Raw genomic sequence first — 11,944 nt, forward strand, 5'->3', positions numbered from 1 at the left:
GGAAGCACTAGAGAGGCAGAAGAGGATGAGGAAAGAGGCAGAAGAGCACTCGTGCTTTTATTGTTTGCTCATTGCATGAACGCTTAGCTGGGGTGGTGGTAGAGTTACAATGTTTAGCGGGGGTAACTACCGCTAAACTTAGGAGCAAGCAGCTCTTTAATGAGCATCATTACTAATTTTATTGTGGTTGGTCAATCGTACTGCATGAGAATCTGAGCCTATTTATTGCTCCCAAATGGGTTGTCCTTGTGAGCACAACCCACGTGCCTTTTTTGAGTTATCATTTGGCATCAGAAATCAATTACCGTTGCAGTCACCATCTCCATCTCCAAATAGGAAAAATAGATCGCCCTTGCCTTTGCCTTTTATGCAATCTTCCTCCCTGGACACCTCTTGCAATCTTGCGTTGAGCAACCTCCAAATCTTTGAGTCTGTTATTGCCGCGTCGCCATCGCCCTTGTCTTTGCCTTTTCGCGATCTTGCTCTTAGCCACCTCTCGCGATCTTGCTCTCAACGACCTCCAAAGCTTTGAGGCTGTTACCTTCCGCATCACCATCCACCTCGGTGCCATTGGATATGGCAGAGACAGATTCTCTCTCTCTCTCTCTCTCTCTCTCTCTCTCTCTCTCTCTCTCTCTCTCTCTCTCTCTCTCTCTCTCTCTCTCTCTCTCTCTCTCTCTCGTTAAGTATGGAGCCTGATTTACCATTGTAATATTCCTTTGGCTCGCCGGAATATTATGGCCGGACGACAGCCGGAAAGTGGTTGGAAAACAACCGTCGGTTGGCCGGTGGCCGGTGGTCGGAATTCAATGGCTGGTGGCCGAAGTCAAAAGAGGACTTGTCTTCTCAAGGGCGGCCACACATGGGCGGATTGGAGGGTCCGATTTGGACTTATCTACACAAGGGCGGCTACACATGGCTGCCTCTCATGAGAGAGGGCAGCCCTTTTGGCCTATAAAAGAAGGCCATTTCTACACACATTTCATAGTGTGAAGTTGATGCAACAAGGTGAGTGTGAGGTGGTGAGAGTGAAACAAGGCAGGAGCTCCATTAAGGGTATAATCCCTTTGTAAACTACTTCTTGTTTTGAAGTACTAAAGCCATTGAGTGGCTGCTTTCCCGTGGATGTAGCCCACATTGGGTGAACCACGTATATCGTGTGTACTCTCTCTCTCTCTCTCTCTCTCTCTCTCTCTCTCTCTCTCTCTCCCCCCCCCCCCCCCCCGACGGGTCGCTCTCCTTTGCCTGTGTGTTTCACCTCTGTGCACATCGAAGCAACTACATCACGGGATTAGGACACAAGGGGAACAACACTTCAAGGACAGAGAGTAGTCGTTAGGGCTAGATTAGAAGGCTTGTAACACACAATTGTCATAGTTACAAATCATACAAATTAGTTGAGATTCTACATGCAAAGTTGTGAGGTTCAAGGCTTAGTTGGAATAATAACTCCTTGTGTGACCGTGCAAGGCTATGGTTGTTCATTTAATTCTATGTTTGGGCATAGGGAGGGAGTGGGCCTAGATATCTATTACCGATAACATTTAATGCTATGTTCTGATCCGTCTGTGCCGAATGGACATGGGTATGACGTGAATTCTACTGACGTTGTCACTTGGGTCAGAGCCAAGCGAATAGGGGCCTTGGGGGATTCCTTAGACCCTTTTTCATCTAGTTCCGACTCTCATCACATGATGTGTGTTGAAAGGACATGGATGTAGCGTGAATTGTACTAACATAATCACATGGGTCAGAAGCAAACGAATAGGGTCCATGGGGGATTCTTCAGGCCCCTATTTGCTTGGTTTTAACTCTCATCACGTGACCTGTTGTGACCTCAACACACAGGTCAAAACCAAGTGATTAGAGACCTTGAGGGATTCTCCAGGCTCACTATTCGCTTCATTCTGACACCAAATATCGTTCAATATATAATATTTGTTTTATCTTGCCTTTTCTTTTAGATGTCGGGAACATAGTCCTAGAGACGAACAATGTAGGGGAGGATACATGTGAAGAAAAAATGTACACGTTCTTATACAACACTCGTGCTCATCATCGGGCACTAGAGCTATCAGAATTCTTTAATGCAGAGTTTTCTATCCAATGAATTATTGATTGCTCAATTGAGTATCTACAAACGCATTTGCAACAGTATGCATCATAGTCATTTGTGACAAATCCTTGACAATTGATGGCATGAGATATGTGCACCCAACCAATCTTGACCCTGAGAAGTGTGCGGCAAGGAGAATGGATCGTTGTCTAGAAAAGTTCCCTTCAATGCATTGGTTGTCCAACACAGATGTCTTAGGCACTCTAAAAAGTGTTGCTTAGTGGAATTCAACCACGAGTTTGTCTGTTACTTGTACTTGTTGATGGATGGTGAGTCAGAGACTTCCCAATCATCAAATTTTGGTAGTTGCCCATTGGCGCCAGAGGAAGAGGTAGAGGATGTGGAGGTATAGTTTGACCCAGAAGAAGCGCAAGTAGAGGTATTAAAGGAAACATTTGATGCAAGCTTAACACTTGCTTCTCTTGTGAATGCAGCATTAGAAAGCAAGCAAGAAAGCCCAAATGAGGAAGGGTCTTTACCTCTGAATTGCGCTCTCAGCTTTGCTATGGAGGGCAAGATTCACTACATTCTGCTCACAAATATCAAGCATGAGCTGAATATACGGAAGGAGTACTGTCTAGCTACAATTGCAAATTTTTGTGAGGCAGACATGGGATTTGTGGAAGATGATGGAGTGGACCAACATCTCCTTGCTGACACAGTTATCCACGACATGCAGTTCATTTCAGGAAGGCAACTGATCAAAGATACATTCAACAAAGCAAAGTCTAGAGAAGCTGAATTTCCAATAGATGCGTAGTTCCAATCAACCACAAGTCATATTGGCTTGGAAAACATGGGTATCCATGTGGCACCTACAGCCCATGTAGCGAATAGTCAATCTATTCACTTGTGGGGAAGGTCCATGCTAGAAATGGATGAGAATCAGATGGTAATTTATTTAAGGCATTCATATGTTTTTGGAGATGGCACCATGATGCAATATTGAAATCAATCTGCTCGTTGACAGGTGCTTGTGTATGACGATATTTTATTAGAAGGTCAGGAGGCTCATGGCAAGGGCTTGTCACTGGAGTACAAGGCAAGGATGCGGCGTTTTCTCACCACACCGAGCGTTTCAAACACAAAAATATTTGTAGAAACAATTCAAGTACTTAACTCTATTGTACGCATCTCAATTATGACCCATGAATGTTTTAATATTGTTTTGTAGATCATAATATACCAGAAGGAATACTCTAAGGACAACGCAAAGTGCCCACTGTTTGCAATGAAAGTTATTACCGGATTGTGTGGTGGGTATCCCCTGCCACCATTGAATTCTAAAAGGCTAATTCTGATAGAGAAGTAGTTTTCTCTACGCGTCTTTGGCATCGAGTATGGGTGCCAAGCACTCAAAGCCCCCTATTTCATGTCCTACATAGCTCAGGTTGTGGCGGCAAGAGTTGAAGACCCAAAGAGCTTAGATCCATACAACAAACAACTATTTTTGAGGGAAAGAAGATGCTTGATGCCCGCGAGGATGCTGCCATCAATAGAGGAAATAGTTCGTCTACTACGGGGCTTGCACGTCGAAGAGCTACACAGTCAGGAAGGAGGAGTTGCAACGAAGAGATAAAAACAAAGGGCTCATGCCCATCTTCTCCTGGTCCGAACTCATGATTGTTGTCGTCTTGCATGGCGCTCCCCCGCATTTGTGTTTCCCCAAGCCCTTTGCTTTTTTTCTTCGAAGATGTGTTGTAAAGAACATTTAATTTTTGAGCTCTTAAGAAGCTCCTTCTACCTTGCTCTATGAATAAGTCGCATGTAAGTCCATTGGTGTAACTCTAATAGGCTATTTGCTTTATCATTTCCTCCCCCGTGTTTGGTGTGCTTAAAGTTTCATAAAATCTAATATCTAATATCTAACCAACCCAAATGATTTTCTCATATTAAATTGATCACTTAATGTGGGAGAATAAACGGGTACAAGTGTTAAGATATAGACATGTGCTTATAGATCTATCTCAACACGGGGCCAATGGTAAAGGGGCCCAAATGAGAGATGGTCTATCAAAGAGCAAGGCTAACAAATGGAACATAAGACCTTAGGGTTAGCTTCATTGAAGACCTCCAATAATGTGTGTAAAAGGCCTTTGACCGTAGGTAACCATAGGTAAGCTAGGGCTGAGCTTGAGACGCGGGCACCTAACCTAGCTCTAGGTGCTTGTCCTGCTTGTCATGCTTGATGACTAAGGTGCTTGATGATTGAGGTGCTTGAGATGCTAGGGTTGCACTTAAGGTGAGAACCTAGCCCAAGCTTAAAGTGCTTAACGGCCAAGCTTGTGGTGGGAATTGGGCCTATGTATGAGGGGCTTGAGGTGTCAAAAAGTCAAATATTCAATCCCTACAAGGAGGGGGCGAGCCCTACATGAGGGGGGATGAGAGAGAACACCCACACACTCACACAAGGCATGCATCGTACAAATAAAGCAAAAGGGACACTTGTCAAGTTCCTCCTCATGTTGCCCTCATAGTGTGCCTGAAGCCTATTGGTTGGCCACCCAAGGGGTCCAATTTAGGAGATTTAATTAAATGATTTAGCATTTATATAGCCCTCTCTCTCAAAGGGGAAAGGGGGACACTTGTCTCAAGGCTACCCTTGCTACTTGTAATGCCTCCTGTAAGCATGAGCTACAAGTGGGGGGTCGACCCAAGCAAGCTAGTGGGTTGCTTAGGGGGTATACTCACCCACACACACTCACAAACACTCTCATTGTGTGCTATGCAAAGTGCAAGAGCTCCCTCTCCTTCTCCTAGCAAGTAGAGGTTGAGAGCCTACACCAACACTCTTGGATATGGAATGCAAATCCAACCAAGATCCATGCTTCAATGCTTAAGCTTGCCATCTCCTTCTTCTTCATTACTATGCTATTATGTATGCTAGGAACAAGAGTTATGATAAGTGAGGAACTAATTCTTTCTCCTACGAAATGTTTCTTCTTCCTCTTCCCTACCCTCATTCCCTGCTAACTCTCTCCACCTTCGAAGGTGTTTGAGGTCTTGGGACTAAGGCTTGGGATAGTTAAAGCTTTCTTCAAGTTTATGTTATTTTTGTGATGCATGAAGCTTTACATCTTCATTGCATCACCTAGGTCACAAGGAACACAAAGATTGTATTGTAACAAGTCTCTCTTAATGGGAGAAGTCATAATACAAATGCCTATTGGAGGGGGGACCGGCTCCAAATAAATCCGGTCCTTAACTGTTGTCATGTTCTCTAAATTCTCTCTCTTGCAAAAGTATTGTTTGTGCCAAGTTAACTAATTGCTATGATTATGTTGCTATCTTCAATGATATTCACCCGCTATGCTCACAAAGTCATTTCTCAAAAGTACTCTCATTAATTTTCGCTACTCTCAAATTAAATAGGCCAATTCCATTACATTGGTATCAAAGCATTTGGTTTCTCTTTTCTTGCTTAAGAAGAGAGGTCCTTAAGTAGCCTATAAATGGTTGATGTTGTTAATTATATTAGGGTAAGTGGAACTGGGATCTATTATCGGTTTTGTTGAGCCCACTATGTGGGGGATGGTGCACACCTCGGGAGCTTTGGACTTAATAATGGAGTCTTTTTAGACTTTCCTACGGAGTTACCATTATTGAGCCATAAGAGCTAGCCCTCGGCAACTCTGCTATGTTAGACCTACTCCTCTACTCTCTATAATTAACCACTTCGAGCCATGGGTGTAGATACTTAAGAGCCGATTTTCAAAGGCTAAGAGGAGTGGCAACTAAGGTTTTGAATTGCCAAAATATACACTAAGTACATACATAAATTTTGTTAACATGGCTGACAATAATCAAGAGAGTAGAATGAACATTGATAGCTTTGATTTTTCACATGAAGGTGTTAATGATGATGCTCCCATGTTTGTGAATTATCTCGTCACTAGGTTGCAGCAAGCTATGGGCAACCCTGCTTTGCAAGCCGAAGTTACTCAACAACTTCGTTCTTATGGAATTTCCCTTCCTCTCCAAGAGGAGAGAGAGCTTAGGAGGCCTCTTGAAGAGACCCCCAAAAGAAGACTCTCTCCCATTCAAGAGGAGGAATCCAAAGAGCAAAAAAGCAATGAAAGTTTAAGTTCCTCTGAAGATGTGGCTCCACGAAGACGGCAGTCTAGATGATCGTCCACTCCTCCCAAGAGGAAGAGATCAACACATAGTCCTTCTCCTCATCACTCTGAAAGGCAAGAGAGGAAACAAAGGAAGAAAAGGGCTAGGAAGAGGTCACCCTCTTCTCCTTCTTCTTCACCTTCCTCCTCTTCCGACGAAAATTATGGCTATTCTCCTAGAGAATACAAGAGGGGAGGACATCGCAAATCATTTCCTGCATGGCGAAGGTCACAAAAGCTAAAGAAGTTCAAGGAGGGAGGAAAGAGTATCTCTTTTGTCACCTATGATGGTACCTTCTGTGCTACTGACAAAGTGTTGGCCTTCATCCAACAATTTGATGCGGCCTTTGGAGATGAGGGCTTCACAAAGTCCTCCAAGCTATGCCTTGTAGCTATGCACTTCCAAAAATCAGCTCGTCAATGGTGGCCTAGCTTTCGTGGCAATGGTGAAGCCCCAAAGACATTGGAAAACTCTACGAGTATCCATCATGAAGCAATTCCTTGCAAGCGATGCAAAGGACAAAGTGCTTACCGAATGGCGCAGCTTGAAGCTTCTCTCCCATGAGTCTATCCACAAATATGTAGACAAGTTTTGGGATTTACATCTCAAGGCTACTGTCTTTCAAAAGATAGACTTTGCCGAGCAAAGGCAGCAATTCTGTGTGGGATTACCTGAAGAGATGGACGAATACATCAACTCTCAATGGCCTAGTACTATTAGCGAAGTAAACCATCACACCATGGTTGCTTCTCGCATCAATTTCCATCAAGGGGCTAGACGTAATGTCAAGCCCATGGAAAACAAAGACAAAAATGATGCAAAGGGGAAAACCAATGTTCAAAATACTTCCCAAGTCAATTCCAACAACAACAACAATCGGTCCAAGGAGAAGCGAGTTTACAAAGGTAAAAATAAACTCTCTCCTGAAGAGCTTGAAGCTTTTCGCAAGGACCATAAGTGTTTCAAGTGTGGGGAGCAAGGACATGGCTATCGTTCTTGCCCCAAGAAGAATACTCGCTATGAGACTCCTAGGGCTTCCACCATCGAAGCTCCAAAAGAGGATGCTCATTGCAAAGGATCATCACTTTCCTATGCTTGGGGAAAGGTAAGAGAGCATGATGCCTTCATCTTGTTTGACCCCGGCTCTACTCTCAACTTCATATCAACGGTGTTGGCCACCAAGTTGGGCATTCAAGCTTTTGAGATGGGAGATATAGTACTGGCTGATGCAGCTTTCAAGGGACAACAAGCCTCCATTACTCCTTTGATTGGGAATTTGAGGCTTCATATCCAAAACTATGTCAACAAAGAAGACTTCTTCATCTCTCCTCTCCAACATGAGGATGTTATCCTAGGGGCACCATGGTTTGATCGCATGGCTGCCAACATGAAGTTCCCTGAAAGGAGAATCTACTTCACCTACAGGGGAAAGAACATGTATATATATGCTAGTGAGCGTGGTCACACTATTCCACTCATAAATCCTCTTGCTTTTGATAAGTCAATGAAGAGCTTAGTTTCTGCGTACATAATTTTTGTCAAAGAGTCTTTAAAAGATACTAATGTTTCATCAACTGTAAATGGTAGGAATCAAGAAGAGTTAGACTTGTCTAATTTTATAAAAGGATTCCAAGACGTGTTCATCGATGATATCCCTATGGACTTACCTCCAAAATGAGAGGATGATGACCATCGCATTGAGCTCCTTCATGGAAGCTCACCACCTAACAAGCCTCCTTATCGAGTCTCACAAGCTCAACAAGAGGAGATCATGAGGCAAGTACAAGAGCTGGTAGACAAAGGGATGGTGAGGCCTAGTTCCTATCCCTTTTGTTCTTCAATCCTTTTAGTTTGAAAAGAAAGATGGTACATACCGTATGTGTGTGGACTATCGAGCACTAAACCATATCACTATCAAAAACAGATTTCCCGTACCTCGGGTAGAAGATCTGTTTGATAAGCTAAAGGCTCTACCTACTTCAGTAGGATTGACCTTAAGAGTGGCTATCATCAAATACGGATAGTGGATGAAGATATCTTAAAGACCACGTTTCGCACAACGTTTGGTCTTTATGAATATCTAGTCACGCCTTTTGGCTTGACTAATGCACCAGCTACGTTCAATCGTTTGATAGAGAAAAAATTTAGACCATACCGCAAATTCACTGGAGTGTTATTTGATGATATCATCATCTACTCCAAGTCTTTGGAGGAACATAAGCAACATCTCCAAGTGATTTTTCAAGCATTGAGGGAGAACAAGCTTTTTCTCAACCAAAAGAAAAGCGAATTCTTCCTTCAAGAGATTCAATACCTAGGTCATATTATCTCTAAGATGGCATCCGAATGGATCCATCAAAGTTAGAGGTAATAAAATCATGGCCTAACCCAAGAAATCTACATGAGCTAAGAAGCTTTGTTGGTATGTGCGCATACTATATACGCTTCATAGCAAAATTTTCTCAAGTACCAGGACCACTACAAGACTTAACTAAGAAGAACATAAGTTTGTATGGACTGCTAAGGAGCAAAATGCTTTTGAAAAGCTCAAAGAGAAGCTTACTTCCCAAACAGTCCTCGTGCTTCCGGATCTCTCAAAGCCATTTGAGGTCCAATGTGATGCTTGTGGTGATTGCCTTGGAGCAGTTTTGCTTCAAGAAGGGCATGCCATAGCATATGAGAGCCGAATGGTCAATATTGATGAACGAGTCTTGGGCATTTATGAGAAAGAGCTTTTAGCTGTTCTACATGCCCTAGACACATGGAAGCACTACCTATTGAGGACTCCGTTTATCCTACGAACCGACCACCAAAGTCTCAACTATTTTTTGACGCAAACCAAGCTTTCCGACAAAGAAATGAGGTGGGCAAATTTTATTTCGCAATTTAATTTCCATATTGCTCACATAGCTGGTAAGCACAATCGAGTGGCCGATGCACTTTCACGACGACCCAAAGTTAATGCGGTGTCTATAGCTACTCACAATTATCTATCCTCTATGATAGATGAGTATGCTACTGACCCTGACTTTAGAGACATAATGTCAGCCCTTGCTTTGGGGAAGAAAGAGGAACCATTCACCTTGCAGTATGGTTATCTTCTCCACGGCAATAGGCTATGTGTTACCCATTCCCTTCGTGAGAAAGTTATGTATGAATCCCATGCTCCTCCATATGCGGGGCATAGAGGTATTCAACCTAATCTCCGAGGAGTAGAGACGTACTTCTATTGGCCTACCATGAAAGTGGACATACAAGAATATGTTTCAAAATGTGTAGTATGCCAAAAGACCAAGTATGATAGAGGGAAGAAACCTGGATTACTCCAGCCATTGCCTATCCCAAATTCACCATGGGAGAGTATATCCATGGATTTCATCTTTGGATTACCCAAGTCTATCCATGGGAATACAGGAATATGGACAATATTTGACAGGTTTAGCAAGCAAGCATATTTTATTCCTATTCAAAAGACTATTAAGGCACATCAAATGGCAACTCTCTTCATATCTCAGATTTTCAAGCACCATGGATTACCCACATCCATCGTGTCAGATAGAGATCCTAGAATGACCAATAATTTCTGGAAAGGTCTCTTTGAAAATCTAGGAACAAGATTGAATTTCTCTTCGGCCTATCACCCACACACGGATGGCCAAAGTGAGATAGCCAATCTTACAATACTCGATCTACTCAAGACTTATATTACCGAAGTAGATCAACGCTCACAATGGGAAAAGTACTTACCTCTTGTAGAGTATGCCTACAATAATATTGTACATACTTCTACGAGAAAAGCACCTTTTGAGATCATTGAGGGAAGACCTAAAAGTCCCTTGCTACTCAAAGTACATGGGAAGATCTTCGCCGCCGATGAGTATAGCGGTGACCTACAAGAATCTTTTCAAAAGATTAGGGAGGCTATATCCATCTCTCAACAAAGGCAAAAAGCTATTGCTGATAAGCACAGAAGAGCCTTAATGTTCAAAGAAAATGATTGGGTCTTGCTCAAGTTTCCTAAGGCTCGATTAAGGCAAACGACGGGCAAAAATCCTACGGGCCATCAAAAGTATTATGCTAAACTAGCAAAAAGATACTATGGTCCTTTCCAAATCTTGAAGCCCATCAATGAGACGGCTTATCAACTCAAGTTGACCAACCATTGGCTCATACACAATGCCTTTCATGTAAGCCTACTTAACCACTACAAAGGAGAGCCACCAACTGAACCAATTATTGAAGACCCTCCGAAGTTGAAGACCAAGAAGAGGTGCTACAACCCGAAGGTGTCCTTCGGCATGAAGACAAGGTACTACGACATGGTAAGATTATCCGACGGTATCTTATTAAGTTCAAAAATTATCCTTTTGAAGATGCTAGATGGATGCAAGGAATACAGCTCAAGGATAGTATGAACCTTATCAATGCTTACAATGCTACATTAGAGTAAGCAAATGTACAAATTTCTTTTAAATGACTCGTGTTTTTGTCTTATTAGACTAGTCCTCTTTTTAATTGTGCACAAATTTAACTAGTATGCATGCTTAGAATCATGTTTTTGATGACTACGTCTCTCAAACACTAAGTAGAACTTGTCACTCTACTTTGGGAGAATGAAATGGACTAAAGAGCAGACATGCTTGTGGCAGCTATGTCTCCCAAGCCCCAAACGGATTAGTCATCCATCTTGGAAAGATGTCATAGGGTAAAAAGGGATCCTCTACCCGCTAAGTAAAATTGACTAATGACTAAGGCTTTATCTCTTCTACCTCATACTCGAGGACGACTATGATTTCAAGAGAGAGGTAATGCCATAAAATCTAATATCTAATATCTAACCAACCCAAATGATTTTCTCATATTAAATTGATCACTTAATGTGGGAGAATAAACGGGTACAAGTGTAAAGATATAGACATGTGCTTATAGATCTTTCTCAACACGGGGCCAATGGTAAAGGGGCCCAAATGAGAGATGGTCTATCAAAGAGCAAGGCTAACAAATGGAGCATAAGACCTTAGGGTTAGCTTCATTGAAGACCTCCAATAATGTGTGTAAAAGGCCTTTGACCTTAGGTAAGCTAGAGCTTGAGGCGCAGGAACCCGACCCAGCTCGAGGTGCTTGTCCTGCTTGTCATGCTTGATGACTAAGGTGCTTGATGATTGAGGTACTTGAGATGTTTGAGGTGCTTAATTATTGAGATGCTTGAGGTGCTTGACATGCTTGAGATGCTAGGGTTTCACTTAAGGTGAGAACCTAGCCCAAGCTTAAAGTGCTTAACGGCCAAGCTTGTGGTGGGAACTGGGCCTATGTATGAGGGGCTTGAGGTGTCAAAAAGTCAAATATTCAATCCCTACAAGGAGGGGGCGAGCCCTACATGAGGGGGGATGAGAGAGAACACCCACACACTCACACAAGGCATGCATGGTACAAATAAAGCAAAAGGGACACTTATCAAGTTCCTCCTCATGTTGCCCTCATAGTGTGCCTGAAGCCTATTGGTTGGCCACCCAAGGGGTCCAATTTAGGAGATTTAAAATGATTTAGCATTTATCTAGCCCTCTCTCTCAAAGGGGAAAGGGGGACACTTGTCTCAAGGCTACCCTTGCTGCTTGTAATGCCTCCTGCTTGTGATTGGCTAGGCCTGGAGGGGTCCAATGAGCTTCAAGCATGAGCTACAAGGGGGGGTCGGCCCAAGAAAGCTAGTGGGTT

The sequence above is a fragment of the Adiantum capillus-veneris genome, chromosome 18 (genome assembly GCF_014529385.1).
Source record: "Adiantum capillus-veneris isolate H3 chromosome 18, ASM1452938v2, whole genome shotgun sequence".
Taxonomy (NCBI): domain Eukaryota; kingdom Viridiplantae; phylum Streptophyta; class Polypodiopsida; order Polypodiales; family Pteridaceae; genus Adiantum; species Adiantum capillus-veneris.